This window comes from Loxodonta africana, chromosome 10, assembly GCF_030014295.1.
Source record: "Loxodonta africana isolate mLoxAfr1 chromosome 10, mLoxAfr1.hap2, whole genome shotgun sequence".
In the NCBI taxonomy this organism is placed as follows: Eukaryota; Metazoa; Chordata; class Mammalia; order Proboscidea; family Elephantidae; genus Loxodonta; species Loxodonta africana.
In genome coordinates this window covers 113717265-113744924 of record NC_087351.1, presented here as the reverse complement: position 1 = coordinate 113744924, position 27660 = coordinate 113717265, and the positions used below count along the sequence as shown (strand labels likewise).

Genomic DNA, 27660 nt, shown 5'->3' with positions numbered 1-27660 from the left:
GAATCTTCCACGGCCCCACGCTGCCTACTTCCATCTCCCGTGGCCTGGGCGGAGGGCAGCACAGGTGGAGGGCCTCCACCCCGCTCGGTCCTCGCCTGGGAATCCTGCAGGGATGTCGGGATGGCACACACCTCCAAGGACAAGGAGGAGCCTCAAGATGAAAAGCCCTCACTTGACCTCAAGGGCTTTCAAGTAGCAGGGACGCCGGAGGGTGTGCCTGGGAGGAGCGAGCGCTACTCGCTGGACCCCTGGCTGACAGGTGGGTTCAGAGAGGTTAGCCCACAAAAGAAGAAAAGGATCATTCTGTGGCAAGAAGCAAAAAGGAATCTTCCACGGCCCCATGCTGCTCACTTCCATCTCCCGTGGCCTGGGCGGAGGGTAGCACAGGTGGAGGGCCCCCACCCGGCTCGGTCCTCACCTGGGAATCCTGCGGGGATAGATTCTTAAAGTGTTCTTTCATTGAACACGCATTTCCCAAGGTTATCCATTCATCCATTCATTCCCAAGAAACAGATACATTCATTCGCTCACTCACTCACTCATTCTTTGTTCTTTCATTTCCCAAGCACCTACTGGGAACCAGACACTGTGTAAAGCAGTGGGGGTCCTGGCAGGACCCCTGTCCTCAAAAAGCAAATCCGCTCATTCATTCACGCATCCTTTCACTCACTCACTCATCCATTCATTCACTCATCCATTCACTCACTCGCTCATCTATTCAATCATTCACTCATCCATTCGCTCACTCACTCTTTGTCCTTTCATCTCACAAGCACCTACTGGGTGCGTCTCTGTTCTGGGACCGGTAGGTGCGGTTTTGAGGAAGCCCCCAGACACCTTTGTGCCTCGTTTCAGCCCAGCACAGTAGGGCCTTTAACAGGAGTGTGAACAAAGAACAGTGGAGGCCACGGAAAAAGTCCCTGCCTCTAGCGGCCTAACTAGCCCCTCGCAGGCACCTCCATCTCGAGCCCAGCTCAGCTGCCCCTGTGAGCCGACAGGGCTGGTGGGTGGGCTGGCGGTGTCCCTGGGGGCTCCACGTGGCCCCTGTCCTCCCCAAGACCACTGCAGATGTAAAGATCTCTTGGCGGCCTCCTGGCACTGTCTAGAGCCCAAAGCATGGGCTTTCTGGCCTCCGCTCAGTCACGGCTTGGCCCTGCAACAGAAAAGGCTGCTGGCGTAGGAGTGGAAGGTGCAGATTGAAGGGGCAGTCACTAGGCATGTTGTTGAGACAGGACCCAGGTCTGAGCTGGGGAGATGAACCAGGGGTCAGCACAGAGACCGATACCCAGGGATGCCCCCTCACTCGGAGGCACTGCCCAGCTGAAGGGCCAAATCTTATCTGGGAAGAGGGTGGGGAAGAGAGGGGGCTTGGGGTACCTCAGGCTTTTCACAGTAAGAAACTGAGCCTCCTCCACCGGACTCTAGCATTTCACCCCAACAACACACAGGGAGGGGCTAGGGAGACTTGGCCTCCTCCAGACATTTAACCCAATAGCACATGGCGGGGGGGTAGCTAGGCATTTCACCCTGACAGTGCAGGGAGGTGGGGAAAGATAACCTCTTCTCCTCCAGGCATTTCACAGCCAAGGGAGGCAGGTGGGGGCTGGGCATTCCCCCCACAACAATCAGAGGGAAGTGGGGGACTGGCCGACCCTCCAGACCATCGGCAAACAGGCATCTTGTCCAGCAGCAGCCCCTCAGCCACCCATCCACGGACATCCACTGAGCCTCTCCTTGGTGCCTGGCCAGTGCTGGCAGCTGGGAGCTGGGGCACAGTCATGATCCCACAGGTCCAGAAACTTCTCCCTAGCTGGGGACCTCCCTCCTTCCCACACCCTGGCAGAGCGAAGCTCAAGCCCAAGCAGCAGAAGGAATGTTCCAGACAAAGGGAGCACCAGCTTCTTCTTAGCTCTGTCGATGGGTCCCTGAAGCTTTGCCCCATTCCGTGTTCACAAATGTGAAAACCTTGAATTTAGGCACAATGAGGCCACATGGGCAAAGGAAAACACAGCTGTTGGTTTGGGGCCTAAATTCAGCCCTCTTGGTGGGATAACACAGTTACTGCTGTGGCCCCGGTACCCCGGCATCATCAAGGGGACCTGGGACATGATGTGTGCCAGGTACCAGACCACACGTGGGCAGGTATTCAGAGTAACCCTTTGCCATTGAGTGGATTCCGACTCATAGTGACCCTATAGGGTTTCCAAGGAACAGCTGGTGGACCCGAACTACTGACCTTTTAGTTAGCAGCTGAGTGCTTAACCAGTGCACCACCAGGGCTCATTGAGAGTAGGCATTTCCAATTAAATCATTTTTAAAGGAGAATAAAATGGCCGCCACTTAATGGAAACACAACCTTGCCCAGTGGTGGGGAGGGGGAATTCAAATAAAATAAATAAAACTGATCTTGAAGTACAAGAGGACCCTGCTGGGCAGTCCGGAGAAAACTCTGGGGTGGACGGCAATGATGCTTTTGTCCTGGGCTAGTTCTTCACAGTGCTGTGGCTAGAGGGTCTCAAGGCCCTACAAACAAGCTGCTGGGACAACCCTAAGTCAGCCAGGCCAGCTTGGTCCGCGGAACCCCCACATCCCTGTGCCCTGGGGACCCCCATTCATGGTCCCTGCACTTTTGGAAAATTAAAGGATTGGCCCAAAAGCTGCACTTCCACTCCTGGCAGCTGCTAGGTAGACGGTCACAGTACACAGTGTTGGCTATGCCAGCATCTCAGAAAGAAGAGTGTCCACTCTGAGCCCTCGTGCGTGCCGGCCACTGCCCTGGGCACCTCAGGGTCCTCAGCGAGACAACTCTGAAGTGGCTCCAGTTTAGGAAAAAGAAGCTCAAAAGTACTTCCTCTGCAGTGTCCCCTTCTCCCCCTCAGCTTCTGTGGAACAAGGTCATGAATAAGTAAGCAAACGAATTGAAAGTGAGTGTTAGTGAGCGGAACTCACGGACATTTCCAGCGCCCACATTCTGCCTCTGACCAGTCAAAGAAACACCAGCACACGTATCTGCTGATGAGCATGGCCCGACTGGCACCACTGTGAGCCAGGTTCCCCAGCAGCCACGACACCACCCCCAGTGAGCTCCTTCAGACGTCTGTCCTATGCAGAAACGTACCGTTGAAGGAAGGCGTCCTAGTTACCTGGTGCTGCTATGGCAGAAACACCGCAAGTGGGTGGCTTTTATAAACAGACAGTTATTTTCTCACAGTTAGGAGTCTGGAAGTCTAAATTCAGGGTGCTGGCTCTAGGAAGGCTCTCTGCTGGCTCTGTGTGAAGGTCCTTGTCTCTTTTCATCTTCTGTTTCTCGGTTCCTTGGAGAGCTCATGTGGTGTGACATCTATCTGCCCCCATCTGTGCCTGCTTCTCTGTCTGGATCTGCTTTTTTTATATCTAATGGGTGACTGGCTTAAAATGACACCCTAAACGGATATGACCTCATTAACATAACAAAGAAGCTCTATTCCCAAATGGGAGTATAACCACAGGTTAAAAAAAAAAACAACCATTGCCATTGAGTGGATTCCAACTCATAGCGACCCTATGGAACAGAGTAGCTGCCCCACAGGATTTCCAAGGCTCTAATCTTTATGGAATTAGATTGCCAGGTCTTTTCTCCCATGAAGCGGCTGGTGGGTTCAAACTGCCAACCTTTCGGTTAGGAGCCGAGTGCTTAGCAGCTGAGTGCTCAACCACCATGCCACCAGGGGTTAGGATTTACAACACATATTTGTGGGGGACACAATTCGGTCCATCACAGAAGATTAACCCCAGTGGGGCAGCCCTTTACGGTGAGGGCCCCAGCAGCAAGTGAGCCCAGCAGGCTGGTGCTGCTTTTCCATGTTGGGTTTGAGGCTTAGGGAATGGGATGCCCAAGCTGGTAAGCTTCATCTGGCCAGGGCCAGTGGTCTCTTGGACCTAATTCTCTCTCCAGGGACAGAAAGGCAGAGTGGGGGCCAGGGATGTCCAACAGGAGGGCCAGACCCTCCACTCTATAGAGGACCAATATGAGAAGATGTCCAGATTTTTGTGTGATAATATCCCAGTGACCTGACAGTGTAAGAGACACTATTCCTTACTCAAGGATCAGATACCTGTTTTTTGTTGTTTTTTTTGTAATTTAAAGTTTTATTGAAACACGGCCCTATGCATCATTTACATATTGCCCCGGCTGCTTCCGTGTTACATGTTACAACAGCAACAGTTGAGTAGTTGTGACAAAGACCATGGTACCACAGAGCCTAAAATGATTACTATCTGGTCGTTTATCTTAGGTGAAGACCTGGCCTTACCTAAAGAATCACGGGATGAAGTCTTTCAGGTTTGAAGTTGATGCAAAAATCTCTGTCATGAAAGGGTACTTTCATAAGCTAATCAGAATTCATCACATTTCCCTTCTTGCCAAGGCTACCAGGAAGCTCAGAGCCAAATTCTGTGTTCCACTGCAGTGCAGGTTTCTGGGACAACCTTCCCCAACCCTTGATTGATTCTACAAAGCCCATTCTTCCATCATAGTTTTAATGCTTCCGTTACCAGTTTACTTAAACCAAAAGACTACAAATTATTTTTATTATGGGAGCAACTATGGTGTAATTAACAAAGAAAGGGGAAAAGAACACGAGGAAAGAAAAAGAGCACGCAGCTCAGGTCCCTCTGTGCCTTCGTAAGCCTTTGTAGACTGCCTCTCCCATTCCTTCCTTTCCAATCTGAACTCCCTCTGACTGAGTCCTCTGGCTGGGGATTCCCCAGAGGAAGTGGCAGAGTACCTGCACTGGCTCCAATCACTCCCAGTGACCTTCCTGCTGCTGGTGGGCAGGATGGCTATAAAGATGCCCTTACCCACCCCCGCCCCCTCATCAGTGCCAAGGCCTAGGACCCAGACAGGCATGTGCAGCACACCCCGAGGCCCTCATGTTCTGGGAAAGCACACAAGGATATAGCTTGATGGCTTAACCCAGAGGTATATGCATCAAGCGCTGCCTGGGGGCACTCTTCCTGGAGATGAGTTGGGAGCTGGCTCCTGGAGGGTAAACAGGAGCTGCCTTGGGGAAGGGGGTCCCTGCTGGCAGAGGGAGTCCAAAGGCAGAGGTTCCCACTGGCTAGCAAGCTGGCCAGAGGGGCAGAGCTCGAGCTCCCGATAGTCCCCAAGCCTGGGTCAGCCCATCCTCATGGTCCCAGGCAGCAGAGAAGAGATCTGGGCATTCTGACCCATCAGTGCCCCCCAGCACCACCTAGAGAGGAGCCGCTGGCCGGTGGGGTGACCCGAGCCGTCACAGCAGTGCCAGTCTCAGCTTCCTCTGCCAACATCACAGCACTGCTCGGGGGGCTTGGGTGACAGGTGCTGGCACCCAGTGGGGGTTTTCTAGATGACAGCTCTGACAGGCAGCCTGGCTGGGGAGGCGGTGTCCAAGGGCAGCAGTGGGAGACGATCCGTGTTGTGGACTGAATTGTGTCTCCCAAAATTCATGTTGAACTCTTAACCCCTAGGCCTGTGGAGGGGCCCTGGTGGCGCAATGGTTAGGAGCTCGGCTGCTAACCAAAAGGCCAGCAGTTAGCTCCTTAGAAACCCTATGGGACGTTCCACTCTGTCCTAAAGGGTCGCTATGAGTTGACTCGAAAGCAACGGGTTTGGTTTTATGGGTTATACCTGCGGATGTAATCCCATCTGGGAACAGGGTTTTCTCTGTTATGTCAATGAGGCCCCATCAGTGCAGGGTCTCTTAGGCCTAACCACTTTTGAGACATAAAAACAGCAGATTGGGCATAGACACAAGCACAAAGGGGGAAAGACGGATGCCACGTGGAGATCACAAAGGACCCGAGGGATGCCAGGGTTACTGAAGCTCAGGCAAGCATCCTCCCCGGAAGCTGAGGAAACCGTCTTCCCCCAGAGCCACAGAGAGAGAGCCTTCCCCTAGAGCTGATACCTTGAAATTTGGACTTCTAGCCTCCTGAACTGTGAGAAAATTACTTTCTGTTTGTTAAAGCCATCCACTGTGGTATTTCTGTTATAGCAGCGCAAAGTAACTATGACAGTCCAGAAGGTCACCAAGGCATGAAGGCTCCACAAGACGTTCATTTTCCTCTGTGGGTACCGGGGACCTCTGAATGTTTCAAAGTGAGGGGTGAGGGTCTGGCCCTCCTCATCCTGAGCAGCACGTTGGACCAAGAATGGGGTCACTCAGGCTCACCGTCCCAATGGAAGGCCCGGGGCCCCAGCCCCTCGCATGCTCCTGAGGCCTGGACTCCAGGTGTGGACAGGGGCCAGAGTCTCAGGGGCCGCAACCCACTAATCTCAGGCTTATTTACTTGGAGGTCATGTTGGGTGGCTCTAACATTGACACCCAGCTTCTCAGGGTCTCCTGGCATGCTGGAGGGGATAATGACAGGTCCACTCCTCATGCTGTGGACGGCGTGGCAAACTGAAGCAAGACCAAGCTTGGGTGTGTCACATGAGGGAAGGGGGTCTGCAGGGTCGGGTCCCTCTGGCTAGCGGCTTCATGATTCTGTTCAGAACGTTTCCTTGAGAGGCAACACATGCCCGTTCTGCCTGGGGGGACCCGGGGTGCTGCCTTCCCAATAACTGGGCTGGGCTCTTGCTTGAGACTTTCTTGTCCGTTGTGGCCCAGGGAACCAAGGGGGATGGTGCAAAGGTGTGTTCACTGCAGGAATCTCTTTGGTTGCCCACCCACCAGACAGCCCCAGGCCCTTTCGGATAAGGGAGAGAGAGGAAACCAGATGAGGTCCTGCTCTCAGCAAAGGTCTGGTCAAGATGGAGACACACAGACAGCAAGGCCAGGCCAGCAGGACATGGGGCCCGTGAGCAGACAAGAGGAAGAAAGGAGGGGCTCCATGTGGGGCCCTCAGATCAGGCCCCGCGGAGCTTCACAGGGAGGTGTCTAAGGTAGAGGAAAAGAAGGGCTGGAGCCCAGACACCTGGTTAGACTCTTCCCTCTGCCGTGTGGCTTTCTATGAGGGCCTTGAGCTTCCTAAGCCTCAGTTCCCTCATCTGCAAAATGGGAGTGACAGGCCTCACACACAGAGCTGTGGATCTTATGCGTACACAACAGGCGGTTGCCGTGGAGGTGAGTTCCCACCCTCTCTGTAAGCCCGCTTTCCTACTGAACCCCCAAACTCTGCTACTTGTTGATCACAACACACAGGCTCCACTGACATCAGCAGGGAATTCCTGGGCGACAGAGCGCAGGCCACAGCCCTGGGGGGGAACCCGCGGAGACCGCGAGGCCCTGTGCAGAGCAAGCTGCGGGCAAGGTCAGTACGGGGCCCGAGCCCAGTGCTGGGCAACAACAGAGCTCCGATGACGGGGACGGCCAGGGGAGGGACAGACCATCTGCATTCACCCCTCACCTCAGGCTCACAGTCTCTCAACAAAGAACACAGATCCCATCCCTCGGGGGGCTCCAGCTTGGTGGGGAGAGGCCCAGGCTCAGGTTGAGGAAGAGACCTGGTGGGTGGGGCTGGGGCAGGACCCCCGAGGAGCACGGCTTAGATGAACAGTGAGGATCTGAGATTAGACGGCTCAGGACTGGGGTCGGCCATCCTCTCTGCCCCTTGTTAGGTCTGTGCCCACACCTTCTCTCTGCCTCCATCTGCAAACCACACTCATGTGCCCCCTCCAGAGGGCTGAGCTAACGGTGAGGTGGGAGGCCCAGCACGCACGAGCCCTCAACAGGGTGGCCATTATTTTTACAACCGCAACACTTAAGTCCAGGCCTCCCGCTAATTCCCCCCAATGGTCCAATGACCAGCAAAGACCCAAGAGCCCCCTAAGGCTCCCCTCAAGACAGCGGGAACTGTGAGAGACGGTGTTTTGCCTCTCTCCATTCCCTCATCCCAGGACAGGAAGGGAGTCTCAACTCCTGGGCCAGTGTGATTGATTAGCAATGGCTGCCTCCATATCGAAGCATCCAAGGCCAGGCCAGGGCCCAGAGGAAAGAGTGCTGTGATCTACAAGTGATGTCTGCCACAGACGCAGGAGGGAGGAATGGGGGCACACATGCTCTGTACACACTTGGCCCTAATTGCACCTCTTGGACTCTTGGACCATAGCATCTTCTTCCTTTCAGAAGAAACACATAAAACAGACACAGCAAGGGTTAGAGAAAGTATAAAGACTGAAAGAGATGGTCTTTCAAAAAGAATGGATGAAACCTGGGGAGAGAAGAAAGAAGAGCTGTCTAGAATTTCCATAAATCCCTAGGCTTTCTCTGCCAGCAGTAAACATGAGGCCACGGGGTTTTTTCCGTCCATCCTGACTGCAGAGGTGTTTACTGAGAAGGTTGTCTCCAGGGAGAAATAACTGAGAATAGACCTCTCAGCTAGCCACCTCCCTTGCTCCAGCCCCTCTGTTCTGAGGAGCTCACACCTCAAGGACTAAGAAACCAGCTTCCTGAGGTTTGGGTCCAGGTCCACAGTGTGGATTCCCACCGCCCAGTCATGGAGGGCCACCTGAGAAGAGAAACATGGCTGAGCAAAGCCGGAGAGCCGGCATAGCGCAGGGGACTCCAGGTGGCCCAGGCCCAAAGACTGAGGACAGGGCTTCCCACTAAAGGACACGGATGTCCCCAAGGCCAGTATGCTCTCAGTGACTGCTGCCACCCCTCAGAATGACAGATGTAGCTTAGACACTCCAGAGCCTGGGGTCTCTGCACCCGTGTTGGTTACAAACTCTGAAGCCATGCTTTGGATCAGATTCCAAACCCAAAGGCCTTCTCCCAACCCTACTCATCAACTTCTAACTAGGATGTAAAGAGGATCCAAGGTGAGAGCCCAGCCTCGGGAGAGCCGCCCACAGTGCCGTAGCCCCCTGGGTCACCCTGGAGGACACACTTTCCCTACAGTGACAAGTACCATGACAATAAAACCCACAGCAGCACCCTTGCCAGCCCTGGGCAAAGCCGGTGCACACCTGTGCCCAGGTAGACATCCTATCGCCTCTGGGCAAGTAAGGAATTTAAGACTAAAGACGGAAGGAAAGGCCATGATCACCGTTAGGAAGGGCCAGAGCCAGGTCCGGCCGGGCTTGCCGACCCTGTGCCTTCCCAGCTCTGCCTGTGGAGGCACCATCAGGACACTCGGGCAGATGTGCGCCCAGGAGAGTGGGGGCCTTTGGCTGGACCTGGGTGCTGCAAGGACAGAGTCACCCACCTGGGTGCTGTTTCAGCCCCTGCCTTCCTGCCTCCCAGTCCTGTGTGCCTTCCATGCCCCCTCCCCTCACAGACCATCACGGACCAGCTGGCCACAGGGCGCAGTCCTCAGGGGGGAGGGTAGAAGCACCATACATGCACACATACATATATGCATGCATGAAAACACACAAGCACACGTGAACACAGGTGCATGTACACATGCACACATGAGCACATGCGACACCAGCACATCCATGAACACGTGTGTGTGCACATGGATGCATGAACATAGGTGTACACACGAACATACTGTGTGCCCACATGCACACATGTGAACACATGCATGCAAGTCCATGCACATGCATGAAGTGTGTGTGTGTGTGTGTGTGTGTGTGTGTGTGTGGTGCACTCAGGTATACACACATGTGTGCACACACACAGGCAGGCACGCATCCACCTCCTTCTGGACCTGGACCCTGTCGTCCTTACCCCCCAGGGCTCCACCTGATCTTCACACAAATCCACACCCCACTTCCCACCAGAGGCTCACATCACACAAGCTACTTTCACTGCAGACGCCCCTACCGGGTTCCCTCCTTCTAAACCCTTGTTTATTTTATGGGAAATTTAATGAGTAAACAAACTCCACTTCTCCAGCCTGTATTTGTCATCATCTACATGGGATTTTCGTCTTACTCATAAAAAGAAGAAACTTCTATTTAATATAAGTAAATGCACTTGAATCCCTTGCCCACCCCCTCCAGGAAAAAGATCTGCTGGTTCCGAACTCAGAAACTGCACTTCGGTCAAACGTCAAACCCAAAAGCCTTCCCACCCCTACTCGCCACATCAGATCCTGCTGACCTTCCCCACATGCCCGCCATGTTCCCAGGAGGTGGAGCTGTCCTTCCTACCAAGGATTTACCTGAACTGTGGGCAGCTGCACACCCTGCTGGATAAAGAGAAGCAAAAGCAAAGTGGACCCCACCAAAAAGCTAAATTCCCAAACTCAGTGGCGCCCCTGAAGCCAGATGGAAATCCAGCGGGTCTGACAGCTGTGCTTGCAGAGCCTGAGTCCCCAGTTTTGAAATGGGCGAACCTGCAGTTTCCAGGGCAGCAGGTCGCCCACCCCACAGGCAGCCAGCTGGTTGCACACTCTGCCCTGGGGTCATGCGCCATGCTTCTGGGCCTCAGTTCAATTGGCTTCATTTTGCTTTGGCTCAACAAGCGCCCATGCACAATCTACAGGGGCCAAGCCTACAGCCTGGGCACACAGGACAACAATACCCTGGCTAGCCCACAGCCTGTCGTCCCAGGCCAGGTAGAGAGACGGGCAGGTGACCACATCCACGGTAACCCATGATAGTTCTACTCAGGGAAGTACAGGGACTTCTGGGAAAGGGCAGAGGGGTCAAGGGGTCAGCAGAGACTTCCCAGAGGACACCCCCTGGGACCTGAACCTGCAGCAGGAGTCCGCTCCTCTGTGTCCCTGTGGGGTCCCTGACATTGCAGGAGAGCCAGGGACAAGCAGCTGATTCCAGACACACCGCACTCTCCACCCTCCTGACCTATCTGGCCACCTTTTCCAAGAGACAGGAGGCCTCTGGGTCTGTATCCCAGCCCGCAGCACCTCCCGCCTTGGTTTTGGTCCCCTGAGGCTTCTGGGGAGGACTGACAACCCCAAAACTACGGACCAATGTCCTTGAGAGAACAAGACCTAGCATGTCTCCACTCTCACCTGAGCGGGAAGCCCACGGGGCAGAGGGGACCCCAGGCTCTGTGGTAGGGGCCGGCGAGGGGTGGGCACCCCCCCATCTGCTGACAGTCCACACAAGCAGGTGGACTGGAACTTCTGCAATTGGACATTACTCATCGCAGCGATTGGAAATGAGCCCTCTCGGGGCAGACGGCTGGCCCAGAATGAAGGAAGCCCCACTAAAGGAGATGGGTCCATGATCTAGGTGTGCCTACTGGAAAGGAAGGGGGAATGGAGCTCGCATGGCAGCGGTGCGGGTGCAGGCCCAGGCTGGAATCAGAGCAGAGGAGCCGATGCGGAACGCCTGGTGGATTATTCAGCAATAAGGTATAATTGAAAGGATTAATGTGAATGCAGTGTTTTCCTTCCAAAAATTCGAGGAACGCCAAAACGACTCTCCTCTGGGCTGGTATGACTCATGGTTTTAATAGAGGAACTTAATTTTCACTTCTGAGGAATTTGGGCTCAGAGAAACATTGTCCATGGAACACTCACTCTGCTCCACGGATGAGAAGTACCACCACCCCGAAAGTAAAAATGAAGGTCCCCCAGCCTATCCCTTGTCTCCCAGACTCCGCTGTGGGCCAGGGGTGCCCCTCCAGCGCCTTGGACAGAGCAAGGGGTTCTGGAGGCAGTGGAGGGTCTGGAGTCAGCAGGGCTGGGCCCCTCTCGAGCTCTGCTCACTGCACCCACACCACAGGGCATCTGGCAGCGCTGCACAAGGCTTCCGGCTGGGCACTCGAGGGGCTGCCAGGGCTGAATCCGCTGTGTGGGCTGAGCACGAGGTGCCCCCAGCACGAACGGGAAGAAGGACCCAGGCTGGGGTGGGTGCTGTCTTCTGGTGCCTCTGGATGGTGCAGCGTTCCAGGAGAATGACTGGGCCCCGACACTGACTCCTTCCTCTCCCTGAAGCCGGGAGTTCAGAGTCGAGGACGGGTGGAACCGCGGTTCTGGGCTCAGAACAGCCTGCGGCCACTTACCAGCTGCCTCGTTAGTGCAGATAAGGCTCCCTACCTCGGTGACGAGACGTTGCAGACACTCCAGGGACACGACTCCCTGCCAGTGTCCCCTCCCAGCACAGTGTGACCTTGTCCACATCCCTGCCTACTCCTGCCCGAGTCTCCACAGCCACATTGCCTCCTGCGGACCCCCCAACCCATCTTACCTGCTCAGCGCTCCAATCAGAGGCAACTTTTATTTAAAATACAGAACCCTAGATGGGCATCTGGGATGCAGGCCTCTTGCAAGCAACCACACCCTGGCAAGACTCTACTCTTTTGCCTCTTTACCTCCCAGCTGTACATGGCGGTTTACACGGGCTGTACAGCAGGTCCCCAGGGCTGATCTGCTTCCAGCTGACTAGTGCTTACTGAATGGGGCGGGGGGGGGGGCGGTCATGGCACCAAGGCAGAAGTGCTGGCTCCAGGCTGCCAGCTCCAGGGCACCCCCATGACGCCAGGTGAGAATGTCCCACCCAGCATCCCCGGGACAAGGATGCTCCAGAGGCACCAACATTCTGCAGACATCCGTCACCACAGCCCTGCCACCTGGACATGTCCTTCGGAGTGCCCCAGGCCATTCATCAAGGCCTCCAGAGGTCCCCACAGTGCCCAGAGGTACAGCCGCCACCCCCGGCTCCCACCCTGCAATTAAAAACAGATATCCATACCCCCCGTCCCCCACTCGTCCCCACCCCTGCTCCAGTCAGGAGAGAGGCAGTCATTTATAAGTCAGAGACAATGTCACCCACCGCTCATCCAAATGTGTCACTAACATCCCATTAGGCTGTAATTATTTTTTAATTAAAACTAAGAAAACGGGCATGCCTGTGCCGACTTTATGCATCTGTTATGGGTTAAAATAGCTTTTAAAAAATGTTTCGGAGACCGCAGTCTATTGTGGCCGTGGCCTCTGCCAAAGAAAACGCAAGCTTGCTTATTTTCTCCACGGGGCGCAACAGCGCCCGTGTGTGCCGGAACAGAATCGGCTGGCCGTGAAAAGAATTCTAAATAAAACACAAACATGGAATTTGGCAACGCCACAGAAGCGAGCTTAAGACTAATTCCAGCATGCGGACGGCTCTCACATAGTAAGTCTGGCTCCAGCATAAATGAAACCAGGCACTGTAAAATACCAAGGAAAGTTGGGGTTTCGGCTTAAAGGGACAGAACACCGATTCCAGGTATAAAAGCTGATCAAGCCGGCTCGCGCTGGCTCCATAAATCCAGAGGTTATTAGCTGTTTGCTTTCAGCCAATCCCTCTTTAAAGAGATGTGTATTACAGGGGAGAGGAGGAGCGAGAACAACAAATGAAAACCATCACTTTGCACTTGACTTTTAGTGCCGCGGTTCTGAAAATACTGCACTCATTACCACAATTAGAAGAGAAGGACTACCTGAGACCTCAAACACACACGAACCCAAAAGGGAGGAGACAAGTGAGGAGGGGCCAAGGCAGAAAGGAGGATACCAGGGATACTCGGAGGTGGATGCGGAGCAAGGGTAGGAAGCCACGTGAATACCAGATTCTCTCCACCCAGGAAACAGCAATAATGACGGTCATGAAAATGATAATAATAGTTATAGTCGTTACAACATATCAGTAATACCTGCTGCTGTTCACCACCTTTCATATGCCCACTGCTGCTCAAGGCAGTAAAAGGTAACAGCCAGAGGTTCTAAAGAATAAGAGTCCCGTTAAGCATCTCATTTTACAGGTGAGGAAACTGAGGCTGTAAAGGTCAGGTGGCCAGTCCAAGGTCAGAATAAATGTCCGAGTTGGGATGTGAAACTCAGCCGTCCTCTCCTGCGCACACGGCCTTGAGACGGGTCAGCAGCCGAAGGCTCACTCTAAAGATGGGGCAGGGCAGGGGGTGCAGTCTCCTCCAGAAGGTACTGGAAAGGCGGGTTCATCCCCAGAGAGAAAGCTGCCCCAAAGGTCTCAGAAGGCCTCAGCACTGAGACCTCATCGGCACACACCACAGTCCAGGAAGAATTACAAAGGTCAGGACAGAAAGTGGCCAAAAGTGCCTCCGCCATAAACACCCAGCATCAGGCAGGCCAGGAGGGGCCTGCTCTGTGCCAGCTGACCCCCCGCCAAACACGTGTGTGTGAGGGTACACACACAGACACACATGCACATACACACACACGTGCATGTATAGACACATAGACACACATGCACACATACACACAGCACACCCATACACACATGTGCACGCATATACAGGCACACACGCACCCACACATACACGCGTGTGCACATAAATACACATATAGACTCACATGCACATACGTACACACGTGCACATATATACACATAAACAAACATGTACATACACACAGCACACATACACACGTGCATGTATATACACAGAGACATACATGCACAAACATACACACAGCACAATATACACATGTGCACACATATACAGACACACATACGCACATACACACATGTGCACGCATATACACACACACGCACATAGTACCTGCACACACGCACCTGCACATATGCAGGTGTGCATGTAAATACACAGACACACATGCACATAGACATACAGCACACATACACATGTGAATACGTACACGTGCACATATATACATACAGACACACGTTCACATATACACATACACAGCACACATGCATATACACACATGTGCACATATACACGATACACATCGCACATACATGCACATATGTATGCATACACGCATGCACCTGCATACACACACACAGCACACACATACACATGTGCACATATATAAACACACACATACATGCCGTGGCAGAGGCAATGGGAAAACCAGGGAGAAAATTCCATGAGGCAATGAATGCTTGGCCCCAAATGAAAACCCCATGGAATGTTTCCCCGCATGCTGTGGTTATTTCTTGCAGGTCCACTCAGACCAGGACCATCCCGGATGGCAGGTTGGGTTGGCCTCCCCCTGAGGTATCCCCCTGCTCTCCTGGCCTCCAAACCAAGCCAGGCTCCAGTCCTCTAAGATGCTACCACCTACTCGCAAGACGGGGCCAGGCCATCCCAGCACTCCGGCAGCCAAGGACACAGGGCTGGTGGATCCTTTCCCTCGTATCCACACTTGGCAAGGTGAACCGGAACCCTGAGCTCTGACCCCCGCCCTTGCAGGCCGTGCCGCCCGACTCTGTGACATCCCGCTTCAGCCGGCCCCTCTCTGCTCTTCCTGAAAAGATACACAATGTCTTAGAAGATGCAGACTAAAAATACCCCTGGCTTCTCAGAGCCGGTTTACAAAAATAATTATATTTTCTTTTAAAAAAATGGATTATAGGCAAGTATGCATCCACCTATTTTTAGATCGTATTCAACTCTATTCATTTCTCTCGTAATAACCATGGCAGACTTCTTTTTTTTTAAGTCGCCCCCCCCCCCATTAATAATTGTGTTCTGACGTGGCATACGGATAGGGGTGGGGGGGCCAGGTGAGACCACACAACCTTCCGTAAACGTTGGAGTCCTGGCCAAAGGCACCAGGTGCTGAGACTCATGTGTCCCCAAGGGAGAAGGAGCAGGCAGCCACCCTGTCTGGGACCAGCTCCAGATTCAACCCAGCGCACACCTTGAGTTGCGGGGGGCGGGTGCTCCTCTGGGCCTGCACATGTCCCAGACCATGGGAGTTCTCAAAGAAGACCAAAGCGGGGTCCTGCCTTCGGGGCTACAACCCAGCAAGGGGCATGTCATATGTTCAAAAAGATACATCTACATCCAAGCCCCTGGAGCCTATGGATGCAACCTCATTTTTAAAATGGGTCTTTGCAGGTGTCATTAAGCTGTGTATGTATGTGCATGTGTGTCTATGTGTGTGCTGTATGTGTATGTATGTACCCTCATACATACACACAGAAGAGATCCTCCTGGGTTGTCTGGGTGGACCCTAAATCCAATGAGGGCTGTGGAGGCAGCCACATGGCCAAAGAGACAGAGATCGGAGTGATGTGGTCACAAGCCAAGGTAAGCTGGCAACTACCAGAAGCACTACCGGAAGAGTCAAGAAAAGACTCTCCCCTAGAACCGTGGTGGTGCAGTGGCTAAGTGCTTGGCTTCTAATCGAAAGGTCACTGGTTTGAACCCACCAGCCGCTCCACGGGCGAAAGATGTGGCCGTCTGATTCTGTAAAGATTACAGACTTGGAAACCCTATGGGGCCGTTTTACTCTGTCCTACAGGGTCGCTATAAGTCGGAATTGGCTCGATGGCAATGGGTTTGGGTTTGGGTTTTTAGCAGCCCTGTCAACCTCTCAGTTTCAGACTTCTGGCCTCTAAACCTGTGAGAAGCTACATTTCTGTTGTTTGAAGCCACCTCACTGCGATAATTTTGCTATGGCAGCCCAGAACGCCAATACAACAGAGGGAAGTCATAGCCTCAAATAATCATCCTGAAGACGGCCCCACTGTGACTACCCTACTCCACTGTCTGCCATCCAGTCGACTCTGACTCACTGCGACCCCATGTGACGAAGTAGAATTGCCCCACTGAGTTTTCTAGGCTATAATCTTTACTGGAGCAGATAGCCATGGAGCAGCTGGTGGGTTTGAACCACGAACCTTTCCATTTGTAGCCAAGCGCTTAACCATGGTACCAGCGGGGCTCTATATCCCATTCTACAAACACAGAATCCAAGGCTGCTCAGGCAGGACCCCCCCATCCCACCTTCTCCCAGCCCAGCCAGGTAAGCAAGGCCGGCATGATGATTCCCAAGAGATGGGGACCAAGAGGCTCACAGAGGCACAGGGTGTGCCCAAGGACACACCACAGAACTTGCTCCCAGGTGTCCTGACTCTGAATATGGGGCTCCTTCTGCTCAACTCAACTTCCTGGGAACACAGCTAAAAGGGACAGGGGACATTTTTTATTTGCAGGATTTTCTCCCGCAAACTCTCGAACTAGGAAAATGTTTAGCTGATGACAAAAACCAACTGGACCAGGGACTGGGCTGTCACAGGGAAGCATTTATAAGACAACCAGGCTTTCAGACCGCCAAGCCCAATGGACTGAAGGAGGCGGCCCAGGCGTCCGGTCAGAGCTGGCTTCAAATACAGGCTCTCAGGCTTATTAACCACGTGTGACATGGGCCAGCTTTGCACTGTGTCCCCAAAGGCCCAGTTCCCTGAGCTGTAAAACTCACCGACCACACCTTCCCATGGCTGGGACAATTAGTGGGAATAATGACTGTGAAGTCCATGGCACACAGTGGACCCTCAACAAACGGATCCTTTGACTATTAAATCAAGAATAAAATGAGCTGCTTGTTAATAAAACCCAAGGGACTCCGAGGTGAGGACCCCAAGTAAGATAGACCTGGTTAAATACAACTCTAAGACCTTGCACCGGCCAGGCCTACCCTATCAGCCGCTCTGGTTAACAAGGGCAATAATTGAAAACTTCTAGTTTTATGAAAAAATTTTGATGGCCCTGTGTCTGCAGTTAGTGACACGGTCTTTGCATTAACCTCCTCCGAGAAGCCCCATGCCCTCTGATCCTTGCTGCTGAAATCATGAAATGCAGGTGCTCTTATTATCCCGGGCCGTGGCAAGCCCTGTGCCAGCTCCATGATTCGTGAGCTTGCTCATCTCCCTCCACTGCGCCCACTCACACCCTGGCAGTAGTGAGGGCGTGAGGGAGAGGGGCAGCTTGGGAACCAGGGAGGAGGGAAAGAAGAAGGCTGATGAAGGCCAAGGGTGCGGGCCCCACACTCAGGGAGACCTGGGTTCAAATCCCACCTACGCTGGCCAACAGCTGTGCAATTTCAAGCAAGTCATGTCACCTCTCCAGTCCCCACCTCCTCATCTGTGAACTATGGATGAGGTTACCCTCCTGGTAGGGGCATGGTGGTTCAGTGGTAGAATTCTCACTTTCCACACGGGAGGCCCAGGTTCGATCCCCAGCCAATGTAGCTCATGTGCCGCCACCACCCATCTGTCAGTGGAGGCCTGCGCATTGCCACGATGCTGAGCAGGTTCCAGGGCAGCTTCAGACTAAGAGAGACCAGGAAGAAAGATCTGGCAATCTACTTTCAAATATCAGCCAATGAAAACCCTATGGATCACAATGGACCAATCCACAACCGATTATGGGGATGGTACAGGATCAGACAGCAGGTCCTTCCATTGTGCGTGGGGGTTGCCACGAGTTGGGAGCCGATTTGCGGCCTGTTAACAACGCTCTCCTAACAGAGGAGCTGGAAGCTGAAACACAAAAGTGTCTGGGAAGCCCCTGCAGGGGCCTGACACACAGTGGAAGTGTGGAAATGGCAGCCTATCAGTGACCTGGCGGCCCCATGGAAGACTGTAACGGTGACCCAGTGGGAAAGGAAATCCCGGCTGCTTCTTCCACCAATGACCACACGCTGTGGCCACATACCACCCGCCTGCACACACCACCCGCTGGCTCTTGGTTATTATTAAATGACGTCCACAAGGGGCAGTGGAGTCACGGACAAGGTGTAATTCCCCTGAGATGAATGCCAGGAAGTGGAAAACCCACACAGAGGGACCCTCTGCCACCAACAGACCCTCCACCACCAAGGGTTCCTCCCCGCTGCTTTCTGGATCCCATTGGCCAGCCTTGATTATGTTTGGATAAACTCTATTTCATGGTTTCAACTATTTGGATTTGATTGTGAAGCATGTACGGTACACAGCCCCTCCACCCCTACTCAGTCCACTGGTCTGAAAAGTCAAGTACACTTTGCCCCCCACCATGCAATCAAAAAACGAAAAAGAACACCTCAAGCTTTAAGGACAAGTGTTGGCTTCTCTCAGTGAAGGGAAAGGGATTACAGGGCTGCGTACAAAAACCAAGCCGTGAGCACAGACTCTCGGGGAGGTCTCTGCTTTCTCTCCCACGTGTGGGCACGGCCTTCTCTGTGCCTTCACTGTCCACCAGCCTCTCCTGAGCACCTCCTGGGGCCCTGCCTGCCCTGGGCACTGGACAGACATGGACACAGGGCAGGGGACATAAGTCAGCTGCTGTCACAGAGTGGGGCCCAGCTGCCAAATCCCCGATGTCCAGTCAGATCCCAGAAACCCAGTTGGAGGATGATTTGATAAGAAAATCCTTCCCACGCTCCTGCCCTCTTCTTCAGTGTCAAAACTGGTGGTCTGAGGGTCAGTTCTTGGGTCCCCCTAGGTCCTAACAACTTGGACCCTCAAGGCTAGAGGTGGCTTATCACTGAATCAGTGGGGCCCCCTTCCCAAGAGCTCTCAGCCATGATCCCTCCTGGGCGACGCCATGTCCACACCTGGTGCTGACTCAGGCCGGCCTGCCTTGGCCTCACCTTCCCATCAGTCAAGCCCCAGGAGGTCTCTGGGGACCCCCAGCTCCCATAGGCTTAAGTCCATTTATTTTTTTAAGTCGAGAAAGGCACCATGGGGGTATGTATTTCAAGATGGAAGTATGCCTTCGCCCAGGCCTGGACCTCCCATGTGGGCACCCCCAAATACTGTGAGCTCCTCCAGGCTGAGGACCCTGTCAGTCACACTCATGTCTGGATGCCCGGTGAGCAGCCCAGGGTCAGGCAGGACCCTGTGAATGAAGGACACCTCAATCTCCAAGTTTGGCCTGATTTCCCACCAGTGAGCTCCATTCCCACTGCCCACATTGAAGGGTCACTGCAGCCTGGTGGCAGTCAGAAGGGAGAGTGGCTGACACGGCATCAAGGCCGTTCCTGAGTCCTGATCGCAGTTCTGCTGTGTGTGCGCTGTGTGGCCCCAGGTGGGTTGATTAGCCTCTCTGAGCAAGAGGAGGGGGCGGCCTCTTCTCATGGGATGCCGGAGCTGCATGTGCCATGGGCCTGGTGCAATGCTGGCCACAACAGGCCCTTTGGGAGCAGCAGTGATGGTGGTGGGCATCCCCCTTTCATTCACACTATGAAACTCTCCCAGGCAGGAAGGGAGAAAGTTCTTGGACAATTTCAAGGGGATGGCAGCCAAGTCTCATCCAGGCACAGGGTACCCAAGGACACAATATCGTAGTGCCTTCCAGTGCCTCAGCTTGCTCCTTCCTACCCCCACCCCTTCCTTCTTCCCTCTGCTTTCCTTTGAGCTGGTGGTCAGCAATGGCCACCCCAAGATGGCAGCAAATCTGTGGGCCCTCCAATGAAGGGCTGATAAACAAGTAGTGCCCCATTTCACAGATGAGGAAACGGGGGCTTGGAGAGAGGAAGTGGCTACCCTGGGGTCATAATTCACACCCAGGCAGCCCAAGAGGGCCGTGCCTATGCACCCTGACAACAGGGAACAAGGATGCTCCATTGAGTTTCCCACAATGCCTCTGGCTCTTCCACTACGTGTGTCCACCACGACATTCAGCTTCAAACATGAGTCTGTGCACAGAGCCGAGAAGACACGGAGCAGCCAGCAACCGAAGCATAGCACGGGATGAAGGCCTCGACCCTGCAAGAGCGCTGCGACTGCAGATGGCAAAACCGAGGCACTAAGAGGTCAGCCATGGGCCTCCCCGAAGTCAAAACTCTAACTGCTGTCAAATCTAACTACACATTTCACACTGAGCCTGGTGCTAAGGCAGAAATCAATTCTTAAGTGGCTTCAGCTAGGTGATGAATTTCCTTCTCTGGTTTTCAGTATGAACTCAAGAGAGGCGGTGGCCAGGCCTCATGGACGGAGCCTGAGGGGCCCGGGTTCGAGTCAGCTCTGCCACCTGCCTCCTGTGGACTCTTTCTCGCTCTATGCCTCAGTTTCCCCATCTATGTAATGAAGGGGCTGGATCAGGTGATCTCTTGGGACCCCTGATCCCGGACGGTTACAGATTAACTCAAGCCTGCAGGTCACCTGGGATGACCCCATTTCTGGTCCATTTCGCCCGCCTGGAGGGGCCTGCGGCCTCCTGGGCCACTTTCGGATTCCCTTTAAAGATGCAGGCTGTGGCCGCCTGGCTCTGAGGTGTCTGCTGTCGGTGGCCGGCGCTGGCTCTTCACATCCACTAACTGCTTTAAAGCGTTGCATAGAGCGCTGCATTAAAAATTAATTACACATGCTATTTTATTGCCAGTGCATAATGTAATGAGCACCAGCTGTGCTAAACAGCCAAACTCCTTTTTAAGACAGCCATAAAAAAAAGAAAGAAAGAAAGAAAGAAACTGCACTTCCAAATGCCTCTCCTGTCAGAGCAGAAAAACAGCAACATCTTGTACAGATTTGAACAGAATTCTTTGATTTAGCTCTGCCTTCGGAGCGTCTGAAGGGTCGGCCTGGAGAGGGACATGGGATCTGGCAGGGCTGCAGGGTCTCTGCTCCGGGACGACGCTGGGACCCCTTTTATCTAAGGATAGTCAAGCTGGGAGGGGCCCTGCCCCCACTGGACAGCAACCAGTCCTTCTCTGGCCCCAGATCCCCCTCCCCAGCTCCTTGGGTCCCTGGTGATGCTGGAGGAGATACCACGGCGGACAGGAGGCTTTTTGGAGTCCACCAAAGCCCTTTGGCCTCAGCCACCTCCATCGCCCCGGGGGGTCAGCTCCTTCTGTCCTGGGGCCTTCCAGCTCTGCAGAGCTGTTCCCAGCCTTCCTCCAGGTCCAGAAGAGGTGTCTAGGTTTTGAAGGAGGGCAGTGGAGGGCAGGCTCTGCAGTGGGGTGGGGTTCCATGGCAACGCTGTGGGGCCGGTAGGCAGGCATCTCTGTTGGATGGCAAATGCTGGGGCCATCAGCCTCTTGGGTAACTTAGGCATGGCAAGGCGTACAGATGACTCTTTAAATTTTAATAACGCCCCTCAAAGCCCTGTTGCTACAGCGAGCCATGACACTGGCACCCTGCTTGCCCAGAAAGACACTGACAGCAGTGGTGATTTGCAAAAGGCGGGGGGGGGGGGGTCACACGGCATGTTTTCTAACCTCCACTGGTGGTGCTCTATCCACACACACTCACACACACAGACACATGCACACACACACACACTCATGCACACAGACGCACACATGCACAGTCACACACACAGACACAAGCACACATGCACACAGACGGACTCACACACATACATTCTTACATACATACACTTGCACACACGCTTGCATACACACACATACACACAATCACACGCCCTTACATATATACATGACTCATACATTTGCACACTCACTCAAGCACACACACACTCACATGTACTCTGACTCATACACACTCATATACACACATGCGATCACACGTTCATTCAAACACAGACATGTGCATACTCATATACACTCTTACACACACATACTCATTCCCACACTACATCCCCGCTCATTCACACTCACAAACACACACATACACTCACGCAAACACACACACCCGGACCAGGGACCACGGGCACAGGCCGTGTGGGCTGATTCTGGAGACCCCAGGTGGTGCACGCTCACTCACACACACACACACACACGCTCTCACACTCCGACACACTATTTTTTCTTCTTCACCCCCATACTCACCCCTCCCTCCAGAGTCTCCCTGGAGGCTCTGCTCCCCCATGGGGCACCTCTGACCCCCACCCCAGAAAAAAGGGCATCAGCGGGCTGGCGAGCAGTGCACTTTTGGGGGACGGCCTTGCCACCTCCATCCGCACCACGGCCTGGCTCCCCACTGGTCCTCCGGTGCTAATCGAGCCCACTCCAGAATGAAACTGCAGCTTGCTTCTTGTTCTGGTATGAAATACGCAAAGCACAGACCATATCGTTAACAGAAACCTTCCAGAAATAAGGCCGCCTTCCAGACAGACTGTATTAATTGCATCAAGCTTCCACAGCAAGGGTGGTCTAACCCACCGCGCCCCGTTGGACGGCTCCAGTTATAAAACCAACACAAGATGAACACTGGGATATAATTGAAGGAGGGGAAAGGACAGATTCCACTGTTCAACCCTACTATTTACTTACAGGTATTCTTTTATCTTTATTGTCCCTTTAGCCCATGCCAAGAAACCCCAGACTAGTTAAATAACACAGCAAGCGCAATTTCAGTAGAAAAGTAAATTGAATTTAACTTTACAAGATTGCCCTGTGATTTCAGCATATACTAATGGCTGCAGCTGACTCCCCCTATTAAATCCAAACACTTCCACTTCCCTGAGCTGGGATCCTGCGTGTTCTTGCATGAGACCTTGAACTTCACCAAGTGCACGTATTAATCACCGTGGCTGATGACCGTTTGCGGCTTTTAAATATGCAATGAAGTTTCTCGGTTCTTTTTCCACCTCCCACGGCTGGTACGCAAGCTGGGCCAGCCCAGAGGGTGGGTGTTTTTAAGAATGGAAACTGAGGACTGGCCTGAAGTCAGATCCTATCCATACTGGACGCATCGTAAGTCAACACTGTGAAGCAGCCTGCATGAATCACAGCTTGCATGGGGCTCTCTCAGCACAGGGCTCTGTTTTCAGCACCTGCCCCGTGTGGCCTCATCCGTTCCTCAGCACAACCCTTCCAAGTATGGACTGCTACTATCCCCATTTTATAGATGGGGAAGCTGAGGAACGGGGGGACATGGCTTGTCCAAGGTCACATGGATAGGGAAGGACAGAGCAGTCTGGTCACTACCTCTCAAGTGCGGAAGCCTCAGAACAGGAAGCGTTTGAGGGACCAAAGCTCAATGGTTTTCAAACTTCTCTGAACAGTCTTCCTTCCCCCACGAGCCCTGGGACCCCGAGCCAACCTCATCCCAGTTCAACCACACGAGCTCCATGTTGATCTGCTCCAGAGCCAAACATTGTCGTCAGCTGCCGCTGAGTCAGCCCAGGACTCGTGGTGACCCCATGCAAATGGTACAAAACGCTGCCTGGTCCTGCACCGTCCTCATGATAGGTTGTGGATTGGACCGCGGTGATCCACAGGGTTTCCACTGGCTTATTTTCAGATCACCAGGCCTTTCTTCCTAGTCCACCTTAGTCTAGAAGCTCCACTGAAACCTGTTCAGCATCCTAGCAACACGCAAGCCTCCACTGACAGAGGGGTGGTGGCTAGCACGAGGCGCGCTGGTCGGGAATCGAACCCTGGTCCCCCGCATGGAAAGTGAGAATTCTACCACTGAGCCAGCACTGCCCCCAGGAGCTCTGTTCTATAACGTCCCTGTGAATACTAAATAACAGACACCGAACCAACCTCCTTCAACCTCAGCTGGGAATTTTTTCTGCCATTCTGCGCACGCGTGTCTGCCAACGACTGCGAAAGCTGCTGGGATGTTTCTAGCAAGCAGGCGAACTCGAATCCACCCATCGCTCCTTGGAAACCCTATGGGGCAGTTCTACTCTGTCCTAGGGGGTCGCTATGAGTCAGAATCAACTCGATGGCACACGACAACAACAGGTGCAGATACTAAATCTGGGAATAAGAGCAAGGGACGTGTGTGTGTTTGTGTGTGTGTGTGTGTGTGTGTGTGTATTTTAATAGAAGGAAAAACTAAGGAATTTCTCAGGGAAGAAACCTCAGTTTCCAGGAAAGCCGACGCTAAAGCCCACTTTATCGCAGTAGGAGAAAAAAAGGGGGGGGACCCCCAAGTCTTTTCTCCCCACTGTGGCCGCCTGAAGGAGGTCCAGGACATGTGCTCCAGAGGCGGGCTGATTGGGGATGCTGCCAGCCTGGGGTGTGCACAACACACATACCTGTGTGGCTTTCTCCCCCACAAAGTCACATCCTTCTATAAATAACGGTGGCTGTGTTCACGGGCACACAATTAACCTGTGTGAAACACGTTTACACTGAGGTTTTCCATATTAATTTGAAGAGATAGGTTCAATGCATCCTGATCCAAAAAGGGGCAAAACAAAGTAAGGACAGTGGCCCCGTTCCCTCTTCACAGCAGACTGCTTCTCCCTAACAGGGGTTACTGGGAATTTAATGACTCCATTCCAACTACTAATTAAACAGGCACTAAAAACACTTAAGCAAACAGCCCGGTGCCAGGGACAGAAACCACAAAGGGACAGAAACCAGTGGAATAGAATATTTTCAGGTATTAGAATTGATCAGAAAATATGGCGGCGCAGCCTGGCGCAGGCTAACGGGGAGCAATCAGGCAATGTAAGAACACTGCTGGGATTGGGGCAGAGCACTGACGCTGAGAACAAACCCCTTGGGAAGGTCTGGGGTCTCCCCAGCCCCCTGCAGCCTAGACCTCAGGGATGAAACACGCCTTGCCTCCTGCCCCTCCCCCTCCCCCGGCTCTTCAATCAAGTGTGTGGGCAGCTCAAGAAGGCTCTGCACCCTCTTGGCTCTGGAATCCTAAAATCCAAGAAGGTCTCTAAGCCCAGAAGATGAGCCACCGCTTAGAGATGGAACAGGTGCTTGGAGCTGGCCATCCCTGGACAGAATCCCACCTCCACGCTTCGTCCCTCTTTGCTCTTTGTTCCCCTTCCAATCCTGAGTGTAAGTCCCACGTCCTCTCTCCCCCAGACTGCAAACAAGTCCCACGTCCTCTCTCCCCACAGACTGCAAGAAAGTCCCATGTCCTCTTTCCCCACCACACTGCAAGCAAGTCCCATGTCCTCTCTCCCCACCAGACTGCAAGCCACATGAGGCTCACCAGGCCCGACTCTGTCTTTGTTTGCACCAACCAAACTAGGTGCCAAGAAAGGGTTTTGAGTGGAACAATGAATAAATGAATGAACAAATGAATAAATGTGAGCTGCAAGCCCTTGATCTCTCTGAGCCTCATTTTTTCATCCGTCAGGTAGGGAGAGTAAACTCTACCTCCTAAGGTTACTGTGAGGATTAAATAAATTCAAGAGTGAACACAGAATGCCTAGTGCCATGCTGCCCAGGGTAGCCAGTACCCGAGTCGATTCTGACTCATAGCAACTCTGTAGGATGGAGTGGAACTGCCCCACAGGGTTTTCAAGGCTGCAATCTTTACAGAAACAGACTGCCACATCTTTCTCCTGGTGAGCAGCTGGTGGGTTCGAACCACCCACCCTTCGGTGAGCAGCCAAGGGCTCCCTCTGCACCACCAGGGCTCTCTCTGATCATAGTAGGCCCTTAATATACAGTCCTAAGAAGGAAGCGTCATCAAAGTGTCACTGGCCCAAGCCATGGACTTTTCCATTGTCTTACACACCTTCAAAAGCTGGACAATAGAAGGGGAAGACACAAGAAGTGATACATTCAAATTGTGGTGCTGGTGAAGAATACTGAAAATTATACCACGGACTGCCAAAAGAACAATCAGTCACAGAAGAGATACAACCAGAATGCTCCTTAGAAGTGAGGATGGTGAGACTTTGACTCGTTTACTTTGGATTTGTCATCAAGAAAGACCAGTTGATAGAAAAAGACATCATGTTTGGTAAAGAAGAGGGTCAGGGCTCAAACAAGCCAATGATCATGAAGATGGCATATGACTGGACAACCTTTCGCTCGCTCTGTTATACATGAGGTCACCCTGAGTTGGAGCTGACAGGACTGCGACTAACAACAAGGCTGCCTACAGCAACGAGGCTCAGAAAGCACAAATGAGGACACCCTGCAGCTGAGTCCACTCCTTTGTCCCCCCACCCACCTCCCCCAGGGTGGCTCGGGGGGAGCAGGCAGGGGCTTTATCGGGAGGCATCCCAAAGACAGATCCCAGTTCTGCCACCTTGGCGCAGCCACTCAGCACCCCCGCCCCAAGCCTTCGCTTGCCCATCTGCAAATGGGGATGATAACAGCCTGGCTGGGCCCGGTCCAAGGGTGCTGGAGGGCCAGGCACGCAGGAGGGAGAGGCAGTCCCCCTGGCAGAATCTCGCCCACTGCGCAGCTTCTAACAGAGCCTGTGCCAGCACAGGGTTAAGCAGAGCCTCAGGCTGCCTCTGCCCGGGGATCAGATTCCTGCTCTGCAGAACCTGACCGAGTCCAGTCATAAACACTCAGGCTGATCTCTGATAGCAGCCCCCCAAGTGGCTGCAGGAGCCGCAGCACTAATTACAGGAAGCCGTGAGAGTGGGGCAGTGGTTGCCCAGACAGAGCAGGCCCACCGTTGAGTGTCGGGGTCTCCTGCAGCCTCACAGCACCGATTCACAGAGCCAGGAAGGGAGCCCCAGTCACCCTGGGGGGCAGGCGGCCAGGGCGGGGGGTGCCTAGCTGTGGGGACTACTTCCCTGGCAATTTCCATCTGCGTTTTGTGCAGTCAAGGCAGAAGCCCAGTAAGAAAGCAGAGTTCCCCTTGGAAGCCAGATCCCATGACGTCACTGTCTGTGGTGGGGGGCCTGAGGCTGCCTTCCCCACCAGCAAGAAGGCTCAGGGAGTCTTGGTCCTGGAGCAGGGGCTCCACAGGCATGATCCCTTGAGGCAGCTGCACTGGGGAGGGCGAGTGGGCCAGAACGAAGAAGAAAAACCTGCCCAATGAAACTAGTTTTCCTTTCATGGCCCAAGTCCAGAGGAAGCTGCACTGTGCCTGATGACAAATCCAACCCGCCGGGCCCTGGACCCACCCTCTCCTTCCCTGGCTCCAGCCCCTCATGCTTCTCTTTCGTTTTTGCTAACACCACCAAAACCAGGCTGAGTGGAGCTCACCACGTGCTTCTGCGTCACCATTCTGGTGTGTTGGCCACTGCGAGTTTCACACCAGGCAGGCCAGGCGGAGGGACTGGGCGGAGGGGTCCAGAGGAGACCCTCAAGGGCCCCGGACACAGCCCTCTGCCTGCCTAATTCCCAGACACTCCAGGCCGGAGCAGGGGTTTTGGTTTTGCTTTGAGGGGAGCGGGGTAGTGGAGAAGCGGGCATTGTGGCAGAGAAGCCGCCCATTGACGGCCGGCAGCCTCGGTC

General features: G+C 53.6%; 1 protein-coding gene across 4 annotated transcripts in view; it reads right to left on the bottom strand.

Moving 5' to 3' along the window:
• BCL11B (BCL11 transcription factor B) overlaps positions 1–27660 on the bottom strand; it is a 107075-nt gene that overhangs the window by 36394 nt on the left and 43021 nt on the right. The gene's annotated exons all lie outside the window — the stretch shown is intronic.